The sequence below is a fragment of the Stomoxys calcitrans genome, chromosome 5 (genome assembly GCF_963082655.1).
Source record: "Stomoxys calcitrans chromosome 5, idStoCalc2.1, whole genome shotgun sequence".
Lineage (NCBI taxonomy): Eukaryota > Metazoa > Arthropoda > Insecta > Diptera > Muscidae > Stomoxys > Stomoxys calcitrans.
Genome location: NC_081556.1, coordinates 126,318,177 through 126,339,768, shown reverse-complemented (window position 1 = coordinate 126,339,768; position 21,592 = coordinate 126,318,177). Strand labels below are relative to the sequence as shown.

The window sequence follows — 21,592 nt, the reverse complement described above, 5'->3', positions numbered from 1 at the left end:
TGTATCCGCAGCCGCCACAAGACCAATGAGAAAGCTCCCTTAACCTCACGGCAATGGTCGCTGCAATTTGGGTAGCCACAATGTCCAGAGGCATAAGATGTAGCATTAAATTCAGTGCATCAGATGGTGTCGTCCTCAGTGCGGCTGTGGTGCACAAACAAGCCATCCTTTGGATCCGGTTAAGTATTGAGCAGTAGGTGGATTTTTGAAGCGCCGTCCACCATGCCACAACACCATATAGCATTATGGGTCTGACAACTGCAAAATGGGCCCATTAGCCAATCACGAATATATGGGACTCGGTTTGTTTGTTCCGTATAGACTGAAAAACAGCAAAACCGATTTTCTCGAAATTTTCGCATATTGTACAGGTTGGTCTGGAAGAATTTTTCGATATCGGAAAGGGGGGACGGACCCTCCCCCTTATGCCAAAAACACAACCTAAAATCAAAAGGGAATCGATCGGGACAATATAGGTATCAAATGAAACGTATTGGAGAGTAGAATACGAATATGGTATTAAAATTTGAGTCTATGTACCCATCGGGCCACCCCAATCCCAAAACTCCCCCAAACAGACATATTGGTATAGGGGGTCACGCCATCCCTCAAAAATGCCATTAGACCCATTATGACTATATGATACATGGTTGAACCGATTTTCTTAAAATTTTCTTAGATTGTATACGTTTGTCTGGGAGAAAACATAGGTTATATAATTTTTTAATATCGGGTAGAGGCGGACCCTCCCCCTTACCCAAAAACGCCACCCATGGTCCTATGGGCAGGGTATCAAATGAAATGTATTGGAGACCAGAAAATGAATATGGTATTGAAATTTGGATCTAAGTACCCAGCGGGCTCTCCAACCCCAAAACTCCTCTCAACAGATATATTCGAAGTTCATGTCAATATGGGACTCAATTGAAAAGTATTAGGCAGTAGATTACAATTATGGCATAAAACATTAGGTTCAAGTAACGGGAGGACGCCCACTCCCAAATACCCCCAAATGGGCATATTAGCCGACCATGGCTATATGAGACTCAAATGAAAGGTATTTGGGAGCAGATTACGAATATGACATTAAAATTTGCGTTCAACTCAAGCTAGCGCTTTTCCTCCTAAAGATACGTCAAATATGTAATTTGACCCATTATGACAATATGAGACTCACATGAAAGGTATTTGAGAGTAGAAAACGAATTTGATATCCAATTTTGGAGCCGAATGTTTTGGGGTACGCCCTAAATGGAATAAAGAACGGATTTGATATCTATTGTCAGTGCAAAGTGCCGGTGGCAGCCCCAAAACAACCTCCAAATGGTTCGTATTTACCGGCCATGGCAATATGGGGCTAAAATTGAAAAGATTTGGAAGTGCAGCACGAATTTAATACCCATATTTGAGTCGAAAAGTCTGAGTTGCCATTCCTCTCCTACAACGCAATTCTCATTACTCTCATTTTTAAAAACACCAGGAACCTTGCAGGTGCACACTTCTCACACATCAATAAGTGCTTTCCGATTCAAGTTTAAACTCAATGAAAGGGGACCTTTTTTTATAGCCGAATCCGAAACAGCGTCCCGCAGTGGGACACTTCTTTGGGGAAATTTTTTTGAATGACCATGCATGGCATTGTACCTCGCAAATGTCGCCAAAATTAAGAGGGGATAATCACCGCTTAGACTACATAGACTAGCATAGACTAAAATGGCACGAATTCGATATCCGCCCTCTTAACCTAATTTTCAGAAACGCCAGATCTAGGAAATGGGTGATGCGATTTAAGCCAATTTTTGTGTGCTCTCTTATAGTAACCTAAAAACAAAAATCTGGCATCCAAATTTCGGGTGGGGTGCCTAAGGGACCGCCCACCCCCAAAACTTACCAGTAGAATACGAATCTTAAATGTGCGACCAAGTGTCGCCCCACCCTAAAAACACCCCAAACATGACTTATTTACTGACCATCGCAATATGGGGCTCAAATAGAAGGTATTTGAGTGTTGAATACGTATATGATATCCAAATGTGAAACCAAGTTTTTTGGGGGCCGCCCCTCCCCAAAAACACCCCCTTATAGAGCAGAAATTTACGAGCATAGCGATATGGGGCTCAAATGAAAGGTCTTTGGAAGTACCCCACGAATCTGGTATCAATATTCGGAAAAAAAGTTTCTATGGGTCCAACCCACCCCATAACACCGCCCCAAAAAAAACCCTGAAAACACCCCCAAACCGGACCTGTTTGCCGACTATGCAAATATGGGGCGCAAATGATAGGTATTTTGGAGTAGACCACGAATTTGATATCAACATTTGGGGACCAATTGTCCAGGGGACATTCCCCAAAACACACCTAAATCGGACATATTTTCCGACCAGGTCAATGTGGGGCTCAAATGAAAAATATTGGGAAGTAGAGCACGAAATTGACCACCAATTTTCTGGGTGTCTATCCCTTCCCAAAAACACTTCACAAACAGCAATTATTTATTGACCATCGTAATATGGGGCTCAAGAAAAGTTATGTAGGAGTAGAATACGAATCTGATATCCAAATGTGGGACCATGTATTTTGGCACCGCCCCTTCCCCAAGAGTACAAATTTACCGACTAAATGAAAGGTTTTTGAGATTAGAATACGAATATGATAACCAATTTTGGGGCCAAATGTTTGGGGTACGTGTCATTCCATAAACTTCCCTCTAACCAATGACAATTTGGGGTTAAAATAAAAGGTATTTGAGAGAAGAGCACGATGCGGATATTTTTTATCAGGGCCAAGTGTCTGGGTACCAACTCACCCCGAAAACACCCATAAATCGGACATACATATTTACGGGTCAAGGCAATATGGGACTCCAATGGAAGGTATTTGGGAGTAGATCACCTACATTCGGGACCACGTTTCTGGGGGTCCACACCACCCCCTAAACCCACCAACCGCCACCATGGGAGCCTTACCCCCCAAATCCCCATGAGAATATTAGGCTCAAATAAATTCTCTTAAGAATGGAGTTCATCTAACATCCCTTTGAGCGAATTCATAAATCAGTAAAGATCATATGGGATTTAGATAAAGGTATTTAAATTGTTTAACTGTTAGCCAAGCGATATGATACAAATACTATTTTCGTAGCATGGTATTGGGTTGCCCAAAAGTAGTTGCGGATTTTTCATATAGTCGGCGTTGACAAATTTTTTCACAGCTTGTGACTCTGTAATTGCATTCTTTCTTCTGTCAGTTATCAGCTGTTACCTTTAGCTTGCTTTAGAAAAAAAGTGTAAAAAAAGTATATTTGATTAAAGTTCATTATAAGTTTTATTAAAAATGCATTTACTTTCTTTTAAAAAATCCGCAATTACTTTTTGGGCAACTAAAAGCTTTTTAATTGTCGAAAATAAATATTTAAAGGATAATTTTGTTCCATATAAATTGAAATTGAAGGCGCAGCGGATCGGTTCACCTAGTTTTTTTATGAAAATCAAATTTGGACGACATTTTCTATGAAAATCAAATTTCGAAAAATTTTTTTTGTGAAAATAAAATGTCTTAGCAAATTTTTCGAAGAAAACCAATTTTCACTAAATTTTCTATGAAATAAAAATTCGAAATAATTATTGATTCTATTAAGATACTTTGTTTTATAATTTCAATTAGACACAAAGAAAAATATCAATTATCTTTTGTGGAAAAAAATCCCCGGAAACTTTCCTCTTTTCAACTACATGCCACAATTTTAATGATTTTTAATTTATTGCCCACCCCGCCCACCGAAGACCATTTGGTTGTCGGCTGTCAATTAAACAGATACATACATATATGCCCACTATATCGTTGATGTTTTGTATTTGTTTCTGAGATAATAAATTAATGAATTGTTTTCTTCGAGTACATATATATATGTATGTACATCACACTTCCTCCACCGTAAGAAATTGATGTCATATTTCTATGCATTTGCTGTTTTGCGATCTGTTTACCCAATGTCCGCCCGAATGTTGTGGCTCATAAATGGTTTTTTGGGTGAAAAGTCTTTATACCCCATGACAAACAAAAATAACACAAAAAAAATGTTTACAATTTTTTTTTTAAGGAATGCATGCGTCTTCATTTTTGTTTTATTTTATTTTGTTTTTTTATTTGAAATGATTTTTTGAAGGTTTTTTTTGAGTTTTAATCGCTTAGTACACTTATTGTGGTCATTGTACTGTGTTGGGGGTCCAAGAAGTCAGAGACTGCCTCGTATCATAATGTGTAATTCTGGGCATTTTCAATAACAAAAAAAGTCGGCAATTATTTTATGTATGTTAGGGAAGGCAGAGGAATATTTCACAACATTTTTTAGAGTAAAAAAAAATTTTAAATTTTTTGAGAAAAAAAATTTTTAGAAAATTTTTAGTTCTTCTTTCTTGCGTGCTAGTCGAGCTTAAATGACCACGAGAATGGGTATTAGGAAGAGATTGGTTTTATGAATTGAAGAAAAGAAATTGCCAGCTATCACACAATCGGGCATGGATATCACAACCATTGGCAGACGCATTTCTGGGCTGGTGACCCTCAAACAAACAAATGAACAAACATTTTTAATACTAAATCTTATATATTGGGTTGCCCAAAAAGTAGTTGCGGATTTTTCATATAGTCGGCGTTGACAAATTTTTTCACAGCTTGTGACTCTGTAATTTCTTTCTTTCTTCTGTCAGTTATCAGCTGTTACTTTTAGAAAAAAAGTGTAAAAAAAGTATATTTGATTAAAGTTCATTCTAAGTTTTATTAAAAATGCATTTACTTTCTTTTAAAAAATTCGCAATTACTTTTTGAGCAACCCAATATAAAAATCTATTTGTGGCTGTTTGTAGGTTTGTTTGTTTGTGTGTTCCTTATAGACCCAGAAACAGCTGAACCGATATTCTTGAAATTTTCACAGATGGTGCATAATGATCCCGTGGTGAAAATAGTGTACTACATTTTTTGATATATGAAGGGGGGGGGGGGGGGGGACGGGGGGGGGTCGATCCCTCCCCCTTACGCCAAATCTCGGAGATGGGTGGTGCGATTTAAGCGAAATTTTGTGTGCACCTAAAAATAAAAATTTGGTATCCAAATTACGGATAGGGTACCTAGGGGGGCCGCCCCACCCTAAAACCTACATAACATATATTTAGACCAATCACGACAATATGGGACTCAAATGAAAGGTATTTGAGATAAGAAAACGTATCTGATATCCAAATGTCGGACCAAGTGTTAGGGGGACCACCCCAAGCCCCAAAACACCCCTAAATCGGACATATTTACCGACCATAGCAATATGGGACTCAAATGAAAGGTATTTGCTAGTAGAATACGAATCTGATATCCAAATGTGGGACCACGTTTCTTGGGGTCCACCCCTTCCCCTAAACAGGGAGTGAAGCACGAATCTGATGTCAAAATTCGGGAAAAGTGTCTATGGGGCCAACCCACACCCCACAACCCCACCCAAATAGGAAGTATTAGCTGACTATTGCAATATGAGGCTCAAATAAGAGGGTTTTAAGAGTAGAACACGAATCCGACTCAAAATTAAAGGGGCTCTATGGGGCTCAAATTAAATGTATTTCTGAGTAGACCACGTATCTGATATCAACATTAGGAACCAACTTTCTAGGAAACGTCCCACCGCCATAACAACCCCCAAATAGGACGTGTTTGCTCACTACGACAATTTGCTCACTAAGACAATTTTGCTCACTAAGACAATTGATAACCGAAAGTGGGTACCAATTCCTACTCTGCCCTCTAATACCTTTCATTTAAGCCCCACATTGACGTGGTCGGTAAATATGCCCGATTTATGGGTGTTTTGGGGAGTGGGATGGTCCCCCAAACACTTAGCCCTGAAAATATATCAGCATCGTGCTCTACTCTCAAATATCATTTATATGGACCCCATATTGCCATTGGCCTCCAAATTGGATATCAAATACGTTTTATAATCTCAAATACCTTAGATTTAAACTCATTACTGCAAAAGTCAGCAAATATGTCCGGTTTGGAGTATGGGCCCCAAAAACTATCAATATCGAGCGCCTCTGTCTTGAAGACCCAAATTGCCATGGTGAGCAAATACGTCCTATTTAGGGGTTGTTATGGGGATGGGACGTCCGCTAGGCAGTTGATCCCGAATATTGATATGAGATTAGTGGTCTACTCCCAAATACCTTTCATTTGAGCTCCATATTTCCATAGTCGGCAAACATGACCGGTTTTGGGGGTGTTTTGGGGGAGGGGGCGGTGACTTGGCCCTAAAAATATGTTTATGATTCGTGTTTTACTCTAAAATACCTCTTATTACCGCTCCATATTGGAATGGTCAGCAAAATACGTCCTATATGGGTGGTGCTATGGGGCAGGGGTTGCGCCATAGACACTTTTTCCCGAATATTGATATCAAATTCGTCCTATATGGGTGGTGTTATGGGCCTGGGGTGGCGCCAAAGACACTTTTTCCCGAATATTGATATCAAATTCGTGCTATACTCCTAAAGACCTTTCATTTGAGCTTCATATTGTTATGGTCGCAAATTTATCCTCCTTGTGGGGGTGTTTTGGGTGTGGCGGCCCCTAAACACATTTGTCCCCGTATTTGATTATCAGATTCGTATTCTACACTCAAATACCTTTTCTTCAAGCCCCATATTGCCATGGTCAGTAAATAAGTCCTATTTGGGGGTGGGGGTGTTTTAGGAAAGAGGTGGACTCCCAGAAACTTGGCCCCACATTTGGATATCAGATTCGAATTCTACTCGCAAATACCTTTCATTTGAGTCCCATATTTCCATGGTCGGTAAATATGGCCGATTCAGGGGTGTTTTGGGGGTTGGGGTGGTCACCCTTATACTTGGTCCGACAGTTGGATATCAGATACGTTTTCTCTTCCTAAATACCTTTCATTTGAGTCCCATATTGCCGTGATTGGTGATTGGGGTGGGGCGGACCCCCTAGGTACCCCATCCGAATTTTTGATTACCAAATTTTTATTTTTAGGTTACCATAAGAGAGCACACATAATTTCACTACAATCGCACCATCACCGAGATCTGACGTTTCTCAAAATTAAGGTTAGGGGGAGAGTCCGTCCCCCCTTCAGATATCAAAACAAAATGTCATGACGATCAAGAATATATATACTTTATGGGGTCTTAGACGCATATTTCGAGGTGTTACAAACAGAATGACGAAATTAGTATACCCCCATCCTATGGTGTAGGGTATAAAAATACAAGATATGAAATTTTATAGTTTCAAAATGCGTATGCGAGAAATAAAAGCTGACTGCTGCTACTACTGTTTCCCTAATTTCCATGTCGATTTCAAAACTTTTGACTCAATACAACAACAAGACGCCCATTTTTATCATTCTTCGGAGCAGCGCAAAAATAAAGAAAAGAATCAACAACACAACACAAGCCCACATTCATAAATAAATTGCGCCAGAGTAAAATTTATAACGAAAAAAAAATCGACAAGCAGAGCCACAACAAACCATAAACAAATGCCGAATGGGTTATGGGAACACAACACCATCAAAGTGTAAAAAAATAACCGCTTACGGAAATACATAAAGTTGTACAAAGAGAAGCAGCAGAAATTGAACCCACACCAAGCAAAAAAAAAAAAAAACATAAAACGCATAAGAATCGTTGATTCCCGCTGAGCTTTATCGTTGTATTCCTCCAAGGCAAGTACTCGCGATGTACACAGACAGCATGGGTTTCCCAGTATATTAAAAAGAAACGATATGGAAATGTGGTCGTTGGTCTTGCTAGTTTTAAGTTTTGAATGAAACTATAATGCAATATGCTGATATCAAAGCTAGGAAATACCAAGCTGAGAAAGACCAAAAGAAAACTTGAGGAAAACACTTGAGCAAAGGCCAAGATAATGCCAATTGGTTTTTATCATAGCAATGAAATGATAAGAAATAGTTATGCATTTGGTTTCTGCCAGAATGGTAACGCCATCTGCATGTGAAATGTTGCTATCAACATTTTGACCCGTTTATCTATAAGGCAGAAGTTAGACGCAATGCTTGAAATGTCAAAAACCTTCCAGGAAACGGAATTAGAAGTGTCACATTCAGGAGCGTACTGAGAAGGCTCACAGATGTTGGACACTATGCAAACGAGCCATAGGCTCGAAATGGGGCCGGAATCCGAGGATAGTCCACTGGCTCTACAGGAGAGTGATTAGATGTTGTCTTGACATAGGCGGAGCGATGAGGACCACGCCCACTACGACACTGGAGACTATTCTAGATATCCGACCCATTGACATACAGATTATGTGTGAGGCAGCCACTGCGGCTATGAGACTTAAGGCGATAAGAGAATGGATTGAGGATGGGAGCAGCTCATACCAACGTGGTATAATCGAGGCGACGATAAGAATCCTGGAAGGAAGGCAAGAGGTTTCCGATCGGATACTTGAGATGAACCTTGAAGTCGAGTGCGAGGCACTGCTGCCATCGGCACAGTCTTGGATTGACAGAACCCTAGTATTGCCATCTGGAAGATCATGTTACACGGATGGATCAAAGCTAGAGGATGGGAGCAGCTCGTACCAGCGCGGTATAATTGAGGCGACGATAGGAATGCTGGAAGGAAGGGAAGAGGTTTCCAATCGGATACTTGAAATGAACCTTGAAGTCGATTGCGAGGCACTGCTGCCATCGGCACAGTCTTGGATTGACGGAACCCTAGTACTGCCATCTGGAATGTTACACGGATGGATCAAAGCTAGAGGGCAGAGTGGGCTTGAGGGTTTACATTGAAAATCCAGAGACTGAGATCTGTTTTAGACTGCCTGACCGTTATACGGTCCTGCAGGCGTTGATCCGGGCGATAGCGGAATGCGTGAGGTGGTGTGGTGCTAACGCGAGGACGTCGAGTGTGAACATCTTTACCGACAGCAAAATTGCCATAAGGGCAATAACAACCAGAACGGTAAGGTCACGAACACTCTTGCAGTGTAAGAAGGAGATTAACGCCTTCTCTGAGGATGGCAAAATCCGCATCGTTTGGGTGCCGGGCCTTAATGAAGTAAGGGGTAATGAAAGAGCAGACGATTTGGCGGTGAAGACCAGAGGACTTGGTTAACCCGAAGCCGGGTCGACTCAGTCTGAGTTAAGGGAGTGGGCGACAAATGCGCATGCAACATTGTGGAACAGCGAAACGGTCGGTAGGACGGCGAAAATCCTATGGGGGATACAGATCGTGAGAAGACGAGGCTATTACTGAAAGAAAGTATGATTGAGGTCAGTGTAGCTATTGGTATCATAAGGGGACACATAGGACTATGAGCTCACTTATATAAAATCGGTGCGGCAAGTGATAGCATGTGCAGGGTATACGTGGAAGAAGATGAAACGTTGGAGAATTTCCTTTGTCATTGCCCGGCTTTCGAGTATAACAGATACCGGCACTTAGGTGGAGACACAATATCAGATATGAACCAACTTAGGGAAGTGGCATTGAAAACAATTGAGGATTTTGTAAGTGGCACGGAATTCCAAACTTGAAATTTTCTTTTTAGAGGTTACTTTATCGTTTTTAGAGCACACATCAAACCGATTACAGGCTTTGGTGTATGTCCATAGTGACATGGGCGGATTAATATCTGCACCATGTCTGTGAAGATAAATTTGAATATAACTTAGGCAAAACACAAACCAGACATTTTAACAGAGCTATCTTAAGTGATTAACAGAGTACTGTTAACTAATTTTCTTTTATATTTTTAATAAAAAAAATTATTTTTAGCATTTTCTCATCTAATATTTTCTAAAATCACCTGACAAAAAATTTTATAATAACCAAAGCCTTAAACCTCTATGCCAAAAATATTTTTTGAAAATCTATAGACCCATTTTAAAACGGCATTGCAGTGAACTCTCATAGATACTATTGGGTTGCCCAAAAAGTAATTGCGGATTTTTCATAGAGTCGGCGTTGACAGATTTTTTCACAGCTTGTGACTCTGTAATTGCATTCTTTCTTCTGTCAGTTATCATCTGTTACTTTTAGATTGCTTTAGAAAAAAAGTGTAAAAAAAGTATATTTGATTAAAGTTCATTCTAAGTTTTATTAAAAACGCATTTACTTTCTTTTAAAAAATCCGCAATTACTTTTTGGGCAACCCAATAATATCAGAATTAGCCCCTAAGTCAGAGAAATTTCGCCCCAAAAGTTATATTTGAATTTAACATAATGGCCCACTATGCTGGAATGGTCATAGATAGGTGATACAAGCTAATACCAGAATTAGCCCCTACCAAGAGCTTTTGGAATCATAAGTCCCCATATTCAAATTATATTTCAGATCGGAGAAATTTCGCCCCAAAAGTTATATTTGAATTTAACATAATCGCCCACTGTGCTGGACTGGTCATAGGTGGGTGATACAAACTAATACCAGAATTAGCCCCTACCAAGAGCTTTTAGAATCAGAATTATATTTTAGATCGGAAAAATTTCGCCCTCGAAATGTGATATGCTATTCATGAAATGCTCCAGATGTGATACGGATTGTTAAACAACCCATTTGAAAACATACGGCGAGGTACATCAAAATTGTTTCAGAATTAGACATAGTTCCCACTTTGTACCTATACGGTAGGAGTAGGGTATTATAAAGTCGGCACCGCCCGACTTTTACCCTTCCTTACTATACCTATTCCAAAATACGGATATTTTTCTTTGAGTAGCGACTGTTACTTATCAATTTATTTGCATTAGATTGGCAAAACATGCTCGTTCCCTATATTTAATTTGATCCCACCGGTTAAAATTGATTTTCACCTTGAGTTTCTTCATTTTTGCATATCATTTCGCAAAGATACCCTATCAACATCACGAGAAATTCTTATCGACAAATTAAACCCCGAAATAAACAACATTCATTAGAAATAATTCTACAGAATTTATCAAAGTCTATTACTTGCCACTATTTGCAGCATTAGTCATAACAAGAACCAAAATTGTTGATAAGAGTGCAAAAAAAATTATTATAGCTATCATGTTTCGCCAAAAATTCCAAATTAAAGAGAAATTATAAAAAAAAACGAAATTTTTAATGAAATTCCAAGAATATGCAATCCCACATATGTTTGACCACAAAGCTAAAATATTTTATACGCAAGAACAGATGTTTGGGAGATGACTACTTGGCACTTATAAAACGAATGCTCATGAATGCTCTTTTAGCTTCCCCTAAATGTGGACTAAAGTTTATATCAAAATATTGGGTTGCCCAAAAAATAATTGCGGATTTTTTAAAAGAAAGTAATTGCATTTTTAATAAAACTTAGAATGAACTTTAATCAAGTATACTTTTTTACACTTTTTTTCTAAAGCAAGCTAAAAGTAACAGCTGATAACTGACAGAAGACAGAAGACAGCAATTACAGAGTCACAAGCTGTGAAAAAATTTGTCAACGCCGACTATATGAAAAATCCGCAATTACTTTTTGGGCAACCCAATAATAACAAAACATATACCATATCTCAGAAACATACGCAATTCGCACTTTCCTACATCTTTGGAAACCTCAAAATGCGTCTTGGAAAATTGAATTGATCTGGTAGTAATGTTCAGCTGCCTATCACAATAAATATCCTCATATCCAGATTGCACAATATGCCATTACAAGCAAAATAAATTCTGATCTGGACGTACGTGTTCGGAAATTATATATTTGTATACATGGTAACATATATTTGTTTATACAGGTCATAACTATTGAATTCTCAGACAAAACATTCCAAAGTATAGAATGACGAGGGTAGTCTAAAACATTCGGTTAAACTGTTTCAAAAGGTAATCATGTCAACTTTTGATATTTGTAAAAATGGGAGATATTGCCAAAACTTCATTTCAATTGAAAATTTTGCCAAAAAACTCATTTTTATAGGAAATTTTTTCAAAATTGCATTTCTATAAGAAATTTTTTTTCTATAGGGATTTTTTTAAGATTTTATTTTTAAAAAAAATTTTGTCTTAATTTTATTGGGAAAAAAATATCAGTATCGTGCTCTTCTCTTAAATACCATTTTTTAAACCCCATATTGACATTGGTTTACGGATAGTTTATGGGATGAGGCGTCCCCAAACACTAGACCCTAAAATTGGTTATCAAATTCGTTTTCTTGTCACAAATGCCTTTCATTTGAGCCCCATATTGCCATAGTCGGTAGGATTGTCCTCTTTGAGGGGTGTTTTGGGGGAGGGGCGGTCCCCAAATACTTGATCCCACCTTTGATATCAGATTTGTATTTAACTCCCAAATACTTTTTATTTGAGCCCCATATTGCCATGGGCAGTAAACAAGTCCTGTTTGAGGGGTGTTTTGCAGAAGGGAACCTTGGTCCCGAAACTGGGTATCAATTTCGTGTTCATCTCCCCAATACCTTTCATTTGAGCCCCATATTACCATGGGCGGTAAATATGCCCGATTTAGGGCTGCTTTGGAAAGTGGGGTAGTCCCCCAAACAGTTAGCCCTGAAAAAATATCAGCATCAGGGATGAGGCGTCCCCAAAATACTTGGCACGGAAATTGGTTATCAAATTCGCTAACTAATCTCAAATACGTTTCATTCGAGCGCCTATTTGCAATAGTAAGCAAATATGTCCGGTTTGGGGTATGGGCCCCAAAAACTATCAATATCGAGCTCCCATCGCTTTAAGATCAAAATTGTTATGATGAGCAAATATGTCATAGTTGGAGGTTGTTATGGGGATGGGACTTCCCCTAGATAGTTGGTCCTGAATTTTGATAACAGATTCGTAGTCTATTTATACCTTTAAATTGAGCCCCATATTTCCATAGACGGCAAACATGACCGGTTTGGGAGGTGTTAGCCCGAGAAATAAAATGAACGACCGTATTGAATGGTGTCTAGGACAGAACTCCTCTTTTTTTCTTACAAAAACTATCGTAACACCTAATATTTGGTTGCCCAAAAAGTAATTGCAGATTTTTCATATAGTTGGCGTTGACAAATTTTTTCACAGCTTGTGAATCTGTAATTGCATTCTTTCTTCTGTCAGTTATCAGCTGTTACTTTTAGCTTGCTTTAGAAAAAAGTGTAAAAAAGTATATTTGTTTAAAGTTCATTCTAAGTTTTATTAAAAATGCATTTACTTTCTTTTAAAAAATCCGCAATTACTTTTTGGGCAACCCAATATATACTTAGACTCCTACAAATTGTACAATCTTAAATATCCAAGGACAACAAGTACAACACACATTGATCCTATTTCCATCCACAGGATATGTACAGTGAACTAGCTACCTACATTAGTTGAAACACATGTACTCTTAAGGGTTAGAAAATCATTTAATGATAAACAATACATTTGAATGCCTACTTCTACCTAAATGTCTCAAGATGTGCTCATTTTATGATCTAAGGTTTTATCATAGAAATTCCCCATCTTTTGGTATAAATACTATGCACACATGTTTGTTATTTGTTGGCCTATCCTCAACCAAACATACAGATCTGTACAGGGGGATTTTGGGGGATGGGGCGGCCACTTATTGACTTCGCCTTGAAATATCTCCTATTTAAGTCCCATATTGCAATGGTCAGCAAATACTTCCTATGTGGGTGGTATAATGGCGGGTGGGTGGTCCCATAGACACTTTCCCGAATATTTATATTAAAATCCTGCTATACTCCCAAAGACCTTTCATTTAAGCCCCATATTGCTATGGTCGTAAATTTGTCCTCTTTGGGGGATGTTTTTGGGGAGGGACGGCCTACCACATTTGGACATCAAATTCGTATTCTACTCGTAAATAACTTTCATTTGAGTCCCATATTGTCGTGATTGGTCTATATATATATATATATATATATATATATATATATATATTGCAGGTTTTGGGGATGGGGCGGCCCCCAGGTACCCCATCCGAAATTTGAATACCAAATTTTTCTTTTTAGGTTACTATAAGAGAGCACACAAGATTTCGCTTAAAGCGCATCACCAACATCCGAGATCTGACGTTTCTGAAAATTTTCGTAAGGGGAAGGGTCCACCCCCCTTCAGATATCAAAAAATTAAGTACCCTATTTTCACCACGAGATCATTATACACCATCTGTGAAAATTTAGGAAAATCGGTTCAGCCGTTTTTTGAGTCTAAGGAACTCACAAACTGACAAACACAAATTGATTTGTATACCCTCCACCATAGGATAATAGTGTATAATTTCGTCATTCTGTTTGTAACTCCTCGACCCCATAAAGGATATATATTCTTGATCATCATAGCGATCTAGCCGTGTCTGTCCGTCTGTCTATCGAAATCACGCTAACTTTCGAAGGAGTATAGCTAGCCACTTGAAATTTTGCACAAATACTTCTTATTAGTGTAGGTAGGTTGGGATTGTAAATGGGCAATAGCGGTCCATGTTTTGATATAGCTGCCATATAAACCGATCTTGGTTTTTGACCCACTAGAGGGCGCAATTCTTATCCGATTTGGCTGAAATTTTGCATGAGGTGTTTCACTATGACTTCCAACAACTGTGCTGAGTATGGTTGAAATCGGTCCATAACCTGATATAGCTGTCATATAAACCGATCATGGGTCTTGACTTCTTGAGCGTCTAGAGGGCGCAATTCCTATCCGATTTGGCTGAAATTTTGCACGACGTGTTAATTTATGACTTCCACCAACTGTGCTATATATGCTTTAAATCGGTCCATAACCTGATATAGCTGCCATATAAAGCGATCTTGAATCTTGACGTCTTGAGCCACTAGATGGCGCAATTCTTATCCGATTTGGCGGAAATTTTGCATGACGTGTTTTGTTATGACTTCTAACAACTGTGTCAAAAATAGTTCAAATCGATCAATAAACTGATATAGCTGCCATATAAACCGATCTGGGATCTTGACTTCTTGAGCCTCCAGAGGGCGTAATTATTATCCGGTTTGGCTGAAATTTTGTACAACGGCTTCTCCCATGATCTTCAACATGTGTGTCAAATATGGTCCACATCGGTCTATAACCCTATACAGCCCCCATATAAACCGATCTCTCTATTCTACTTCTAGAGCCCCTAAAGTGCGCAGTCCTTACTCGAATTGGCTAAAATTTTACACAACGACTTCCATGGTCTCCAACATTCAATTTAATCATGGTCCGAATCGCACCATAACTTGATATAGCTCCAATATTAATCAATTATTTTATCGTTTGTTTGCCTAAAAAGAGATATCGGGAAAAGAACTCGACAAATGCGATCTATGGTGGAGGGTATATAAGACTCGGCCCGTCTGAACTTAGCACTTGTTAAATATAAGATTTAATTTTCACTTAATATTTATAGAAAATTTTGTCGATATTTGATTTTTATGGCAAATTTTATAACAATTTCATTTCTATGGGTCATTTTGTCTAAATATCGTTTTTTGGGGAAATTTTGTAAAAATTTCATTTTTATGGGAATTTTTGTGAAAATCTAAATTCTCTACAAAATTTGGACAACATTCCATTTTTATATAAAATGGAATGCTAACCCATTTCTCATAACAACCTCCTGTTCGTACATTCAAAAGTGGCAAAATTGTTGAATGAACACTAAGCTTAACTGTATTGCCCTACAATAAACGCCCAAGATACGTAAAACTAAAGAGGAAAATTGCCTTAATACCATTGGCAACGTGAGTGAGCTTTTAGCAACACATTACACACCTCAACTATTCGCGTTGGTAGGTAGGTAGTAGGTATATACATACATAGATTTGTTTACAAAACTACACCCATACACACATAGATGTGCTTATACAAATGGTGAAAAATACCTCACTGCCTGCCATCTACAATAATTGCGGTTTGGTGAACAAATACTCAAGGCAGTCTGAGGTGAGTGGATGAGGAAAAATTCATGCATCGTCAATGATGAAAAGAAATGGAAAACAAATATTTTGGTGGGGAACGGGGGTGTGGGGGTGGTTACAATGACCAAGAAAACCATCGATTTTATAGGCAATAACTTGTAGAACGCCACCATGGCCCAATGGTCGAGATGGAGGTGATCAATATTGTTTCCGGAGGACTGATTTATTCGTTGTTGTGAGTGAGTGCGGTATGTATGTAGGCACAACACCCACACCCACATCCCCCATAGCGATAACATGGCCAATAAAACAACAATTTATATAGATTTACTCCTTAATAACAAAGAAATCTGTTGTTAATTTGCCACAATTTAAATCACGCATCAGATCACGAGCATTAACGAGTAGTTTGTTCTAAGGCTCGCAGCTCAACAAAGAAATAAGGCCACAGACAGAATTCCTCCAAACAGTCGACAGCCTGCCAGCCTGCCAGCCCGCCTTAGTGTCAGTCAATATTTATTATTTCTATTATAATTTATTCAATCTTGTGTTGTTGTTATTGTTTTAGCTTTCATTCAATATTGCAGCAGCAAAATAAGGTTTAGAATATTAAATTCAGCCAGACCACATTAGCATCTAACACCTTGTTATGGTTACGGCCAATGGATTTGATTTTGTGGTTTTTTATTATAGCACTCACACATATGGGGTGACCTAAACGCAAAAATGCAAATTAAGAAAATCCGTTGTTTTTCTCTCTCTTGGCCGCTCGGAGACAACGAAAGTTGGCTGTCGCTTACTATTTTGCTATGAATTTAAATTCTTCCATAAAATGTGATGGGTAAAAGTAAAATTTCCTTGGTGATTTATTGCATGGGCGAATACCAAATAGGAAGCTCCATTTGCGTGCCGCCCATAGGGAAGCACTGCTGACTGCACTACTCAAAAACACTGTCTCCCATGGCAAACAAAAAAAGTGTATTTTAATGTAGCTTTAGTGTGTTGCAATGTAGCATGACCATGACATTTGAGAATTTAATTAAAATCCCTAGCTAAGCTTATTACAAGGCAATGACGGAAGTGGCTGCCAAAAAAAAAACAACAGAGCTACTAACACTTGGAATTTCAAAGTGGATGATATTAAAATAGACTTTGGATTAAACGCTTATGTAAAAGTGAACAATTGATGTTTAAGCAAGGGCCGTGTTCCAAAGCAAAGTTCAAAACTTTTGGGAAAGATATCAAATTTTGCAGTACTCATCTACAATCCCAAGGCAGCCGGTTGTACGCACCGGATTGACCCGATGGAACCCTCATCGGTAAGGGCTGCCGCCTCAGTGTACGTGTTCATCTTTTTTCATCATGGGAGAGGCACAACCCGGAGTGCCTTTTCCGCACGCTTCTGGTCCGCACCGGGATTGAAAAGAACCTGGTTCTGTTCGGTTTGCAGGAACCGCCTCCATCGTTGGTCGGTGTCGGTGATGTGTAACCGGTGCATGGAGTGGGTACATTTCCGATTCAATCCCATGACAGCCTGTTGTACGCACCGGATTGACCCGATGGAACCCTCATCGGCAAGGCCTGCCGCCTCAGTGTAAGTGTTCGTCTTTTTTCATCATGGGAGGGCACATCCCGGAGTGCCTTCTCCGCACGCTTCTGGTCCGTTCTGGGATTGAAAAGAACCCCGGTCCATGGTTCTGTTCGGTTTGCCAGAACCGCCTCCATCATCGGTCGGTGTTAGTGAGGTGTAACCGGTGCATGGACTAGGTACATTTCCGATCTTGCTCTGGCCTCACTTCACTATGGGAGTGTAGTCATACTGGATATGTCGCAAGGTGCTGTGCGAACATAGCCAGCAGTGGGTGTTGGGGGGGGGGGGGAACTATGTGACGCCCCTGACCTCTCCCATACGGAAATATACGCAACGGCAGCATCCCAGCCCAAATGTTGCCAGGCCAGTGCCGGGAAATGTATCGTTTTTGCATCTACAATGCAACGGACTCCGTGGCAAGATCGATGAGAATGTGGATTTCATGAGTCAGAAGAGCATATTGGTCGCAGCGATCCAGGATACAAAGCTGACCAACACCTGCAGCTTGCACAGTTGTCACGGATACCATGTACTACGTAATGATCGCTCAAGGAATGGAGATGGGGGATTGCCCTTCGTGATACACCATTCCGTGCAACATAGTCTCATCTCGTTTGCGCCTAGCGCTGGTGACCCCTACATGGAGTGCATGGGGACAGCAGTCAGGTCCGGTATTGCCGAGATAGAGCTATACAACGTGTACATACCGCCGGTTGGTAGCTGTGTCCCGATTAAGTGGGTTACTATCCGGCCATAATCGTCGGGTTCTAGGGGACTTCAATGCGTATCACACTTCATGGTATTCTCCCCTAGGTAACGACCAGCGTGGCAGAGCTTTGGCAGAGCACATTGAAAGCTCCACGTTTTGCACGGTGATTAGGGATACCCCCACTAAGATTACGAGGAGGTGCAACAGCTCGCCAGACATTTCCATTGCATCCCTTGATATCCTGAGTGACGTTTTCTGGTAAGCCGTCATCTCTTTGGAGTCAGACCACCTCCCCATAATTCTCACCATCGACCGACCACCCAACTTCATAACCTCTGAGCTCCGGACGTTTATCAATCAGAAGAAGGCCAATTGGACTGGCTTAAGAGAGTATACCAATCGCCGCTTCAGTGAACTGCCACCCCCCCTCGGATGTGCTAGTGGCCGAGAGGAAATTCCGAGACATCATTAACGCAGCAGCCGCTCGCTTTATACCAGCCGGTCGAATACCCCAAGTGCGGCCCTATTTCCCGGCGCACGCAGTGGTATACGTAGACGAGTGTGATGGGATTCGTGGCATGGACCCCACTAACACCAGAATCAGCGAGCTGAATCTGGAAATAAACAGGGTAGTCAATGAACATAAGCGGAATTTGTGGCTGGAACACTTGGAGCAATGTAACTTAGGCACCGGTGCAGGCAAACTGTGGGCCACTGTTAAGTCTCTCTCGAACCCCGGTAGACGGGACGACAGGACCTCAGTCACTTGAAGAACTTCCTGAACTTCCAGGTGTCTCAACAAAGGAAATCTTCCGTTTTTAGCATCAATGATGACAGACTATTAGGACCAACATTTTTCGCTTTGGTGTGAACGGTTTTCCTGTTTTTTTTTTGGAATGAAAATTGTCATCTGTCCTTCCATCTCTCAGGAATATACATACGACATGCCAATACAAGCAGAGTATATGTAACTTCCTACATCCGATAAGTTTGGCTATAGTTTGTCTCATTAGTTTATGAACACTTAATTTGCAACATAAAGCGGTCATTAGATAATTTCTATGGACCAAATAGAATAAAAGAAAAGTACACCTTACACACACGTCAGTGATGTTGTATTGTTGTACTCATAACATCAGACTGTGCGAAAAATTCCCATTGTATTGTTTTGTTGTTGCTGTAGAACATAAACACAATAATCATGACATGACCTTACCTACAACAAAAATGTAGGTCTGCCAGATGGCTGCCATTTGTCACATAGGAGAACAATACAAAATGCGTTGCGTTTTCCTTTCTTCAAAGCAACAACAACAAAGAATTCAACCCTCCATGCACCTGAAATGGCCATGTACAATTGGAAACCATAGTCAGAGCAAAGAAAACTGAATCAGATTTTTTCTTGTTTTAGTTTTTTTTTAAAGAAAGTGAAACAGAAAAATGGCCATGATTCATAGCTGTTTTTTGCCCCAAATTTTCCTTCAATTTTACCCAAATGATGTTTGGCGTTTCGTAATTATTCCTTCGTTTATCCATCCGTGCGACCAAACACAAAAATAAAAACCATTGCACTAGAAAGCCAAAAAATTGAGATTTTCTTTCAGTTATATTAGATTTAATCCACTCACAGGTTCAGGACAATGCCAAAACCTTATACTCACCGATCAAAAAACAAACGCTGTCTTGGTTGAAAGTTGGAACTCTTGATTGCCACACTGTATTGCTGTGCTGTATTCTAGCATATATATTTTTTAATTTGTATTTAGCATGTATTTCTTTTCGTATTTTCCTCACCCACGTTTCATTTAATTATCCACTTTGGCCCGATTTCCATGTTGCTTAAAGATTTTTGTTTCACAACTCAATGCATTTGCTTGGCCTCATCACATTTTCACACACACACACTATGTTTGTATCTTTTAATTCTATGATTTTCTATTTATTTACGCAAAAGCTGGGTGAATATTTCCCGACAAAATTCTTCCGATACCGACGTAAATAAACACTTACCACACTTACACTTTTGACAGAATAAAGCCGAGGCTTTTCGTTGACGGCGGCGGCTTGGACATTATCGGCGTTGGCGGCGTCGGGTCGTTGGCTGTATAAATAAGCATTTATGGTGATTTATCGTTCAAATTTGTTGGACGACAGATGTTCAAAGTAGGGATCCCAAAGTCGACGTTCGAATAATCGATTTGACAGCAATCCAATGTTTTTATTGTTTTCTCTATGTTATGAACTTTTTCTCACATAAATAAAGAAAAGCGAACTACTGAAACCAATAAAACAAACAAAAATGATGCCTGCAATAGTTTTAAGTATTGCCACTGTAGTAGTTTTTTTTTGCCATTTTCCTCGCTATAAGCAGAGTACTACTTTTCCGCCTATTTGTAGCCAACGTTTCGCCGACGTTTTTTTATATGGAGTTTGACGGCATTCCGCCTGAAAAGCTGAACAGAATACTCAGCTTGAGAGGCAAAGCTTTTTGCGCTCATTATATTTGTTTACATTAAGTATCAAATATTTCGTTGTTACATTTAGGCAAAAGAAAAGTGAAAAAACTTAAGGTAATTCTACTTGGCATAAAGAAATCCCAATGGCCGGAAATAAAATACGCTGTAATTGGTTTAAATGATTTAAAAAATCGTCATGTAAAAAAGTATGATTAAGTGTATGAAAACTTGTTTAAGAAAACTTGATATGAAAAATGTGAACATAGATATGGACAAATTTGCAAGAACTCTCTAGATCGTGAGTACAACTTTTTAATTTTAGTTTGAAAACCTCTTTTATATCAAAGCGCTATCCGCTTCAAGTTTTTAGCTTCATGATTTTGCAACAGTTGTTGTTGTAGCCACATTTTCATGAGGAGTTGGCGATCCTCGTCAAGCTCCTGTAGTTGAATAAGATCGTTCCGGTCCAAAGCACCGATCGCCGCGGAAACAGGGTGACCGTTGGTTATTCAAAGCCGCCAATAACTCGCCTTGACACATCGAGCATCATAATTACTCAGTATTTGTGCAAGAGCCGGTACCGCCCGGTTTCTCACTGAGACTTTCCGCTCGATGCCGCTGATTGTCCGCGACTGCCGTTGCCGCCACTCCGTATGAAGCATTCCACTATCCGCATCCTTTGGACGCGCCCCGTAGCTTGCAGCGAAGCTTTTCGTGGCACCAATGAACACTACACAAATTGGAGCTCAATGTTCCAGCGTGTGTGGTGCCCACAGCTATCCCGTGCCGGGGCAACAATTGTTGTTGTGATACTTTGTTGTGTTTTCATTATCAATTTGATTGCTGGGCTCTTGATCAAGGAACTCTGCAACTTCGATAGGGCGTGTGTAGAATAATCTGTAGGTGAATAATCAAGTAAGATTGGCTGG

At 39.7% G+C, this 21,592-nt stretch overlaps 1 long non-coding RNA gene across 1 annotated transcript; it reads right to left on the bottom strand.

The window, feature by feature from the left end:
• Positions 1–19,597: 19,597 nt before the first annotated feature.
• On the bottom strand, positions 19,598–20,222 carry LOC131998073 (uncharacterized). The gene is made up of 2 exons (XR_009398533.1): positions 19,869–20,222; positions 19,598–19,778 (listed from the first exon to the last, which is right to left on the bottom strand). It is a non-coding gene; the product is annotated as an uncharacterized LOC131998073 (long non-coding RNA).
• Positions 20,223–21,592: the final 1,370 nt, after the last annotated feature.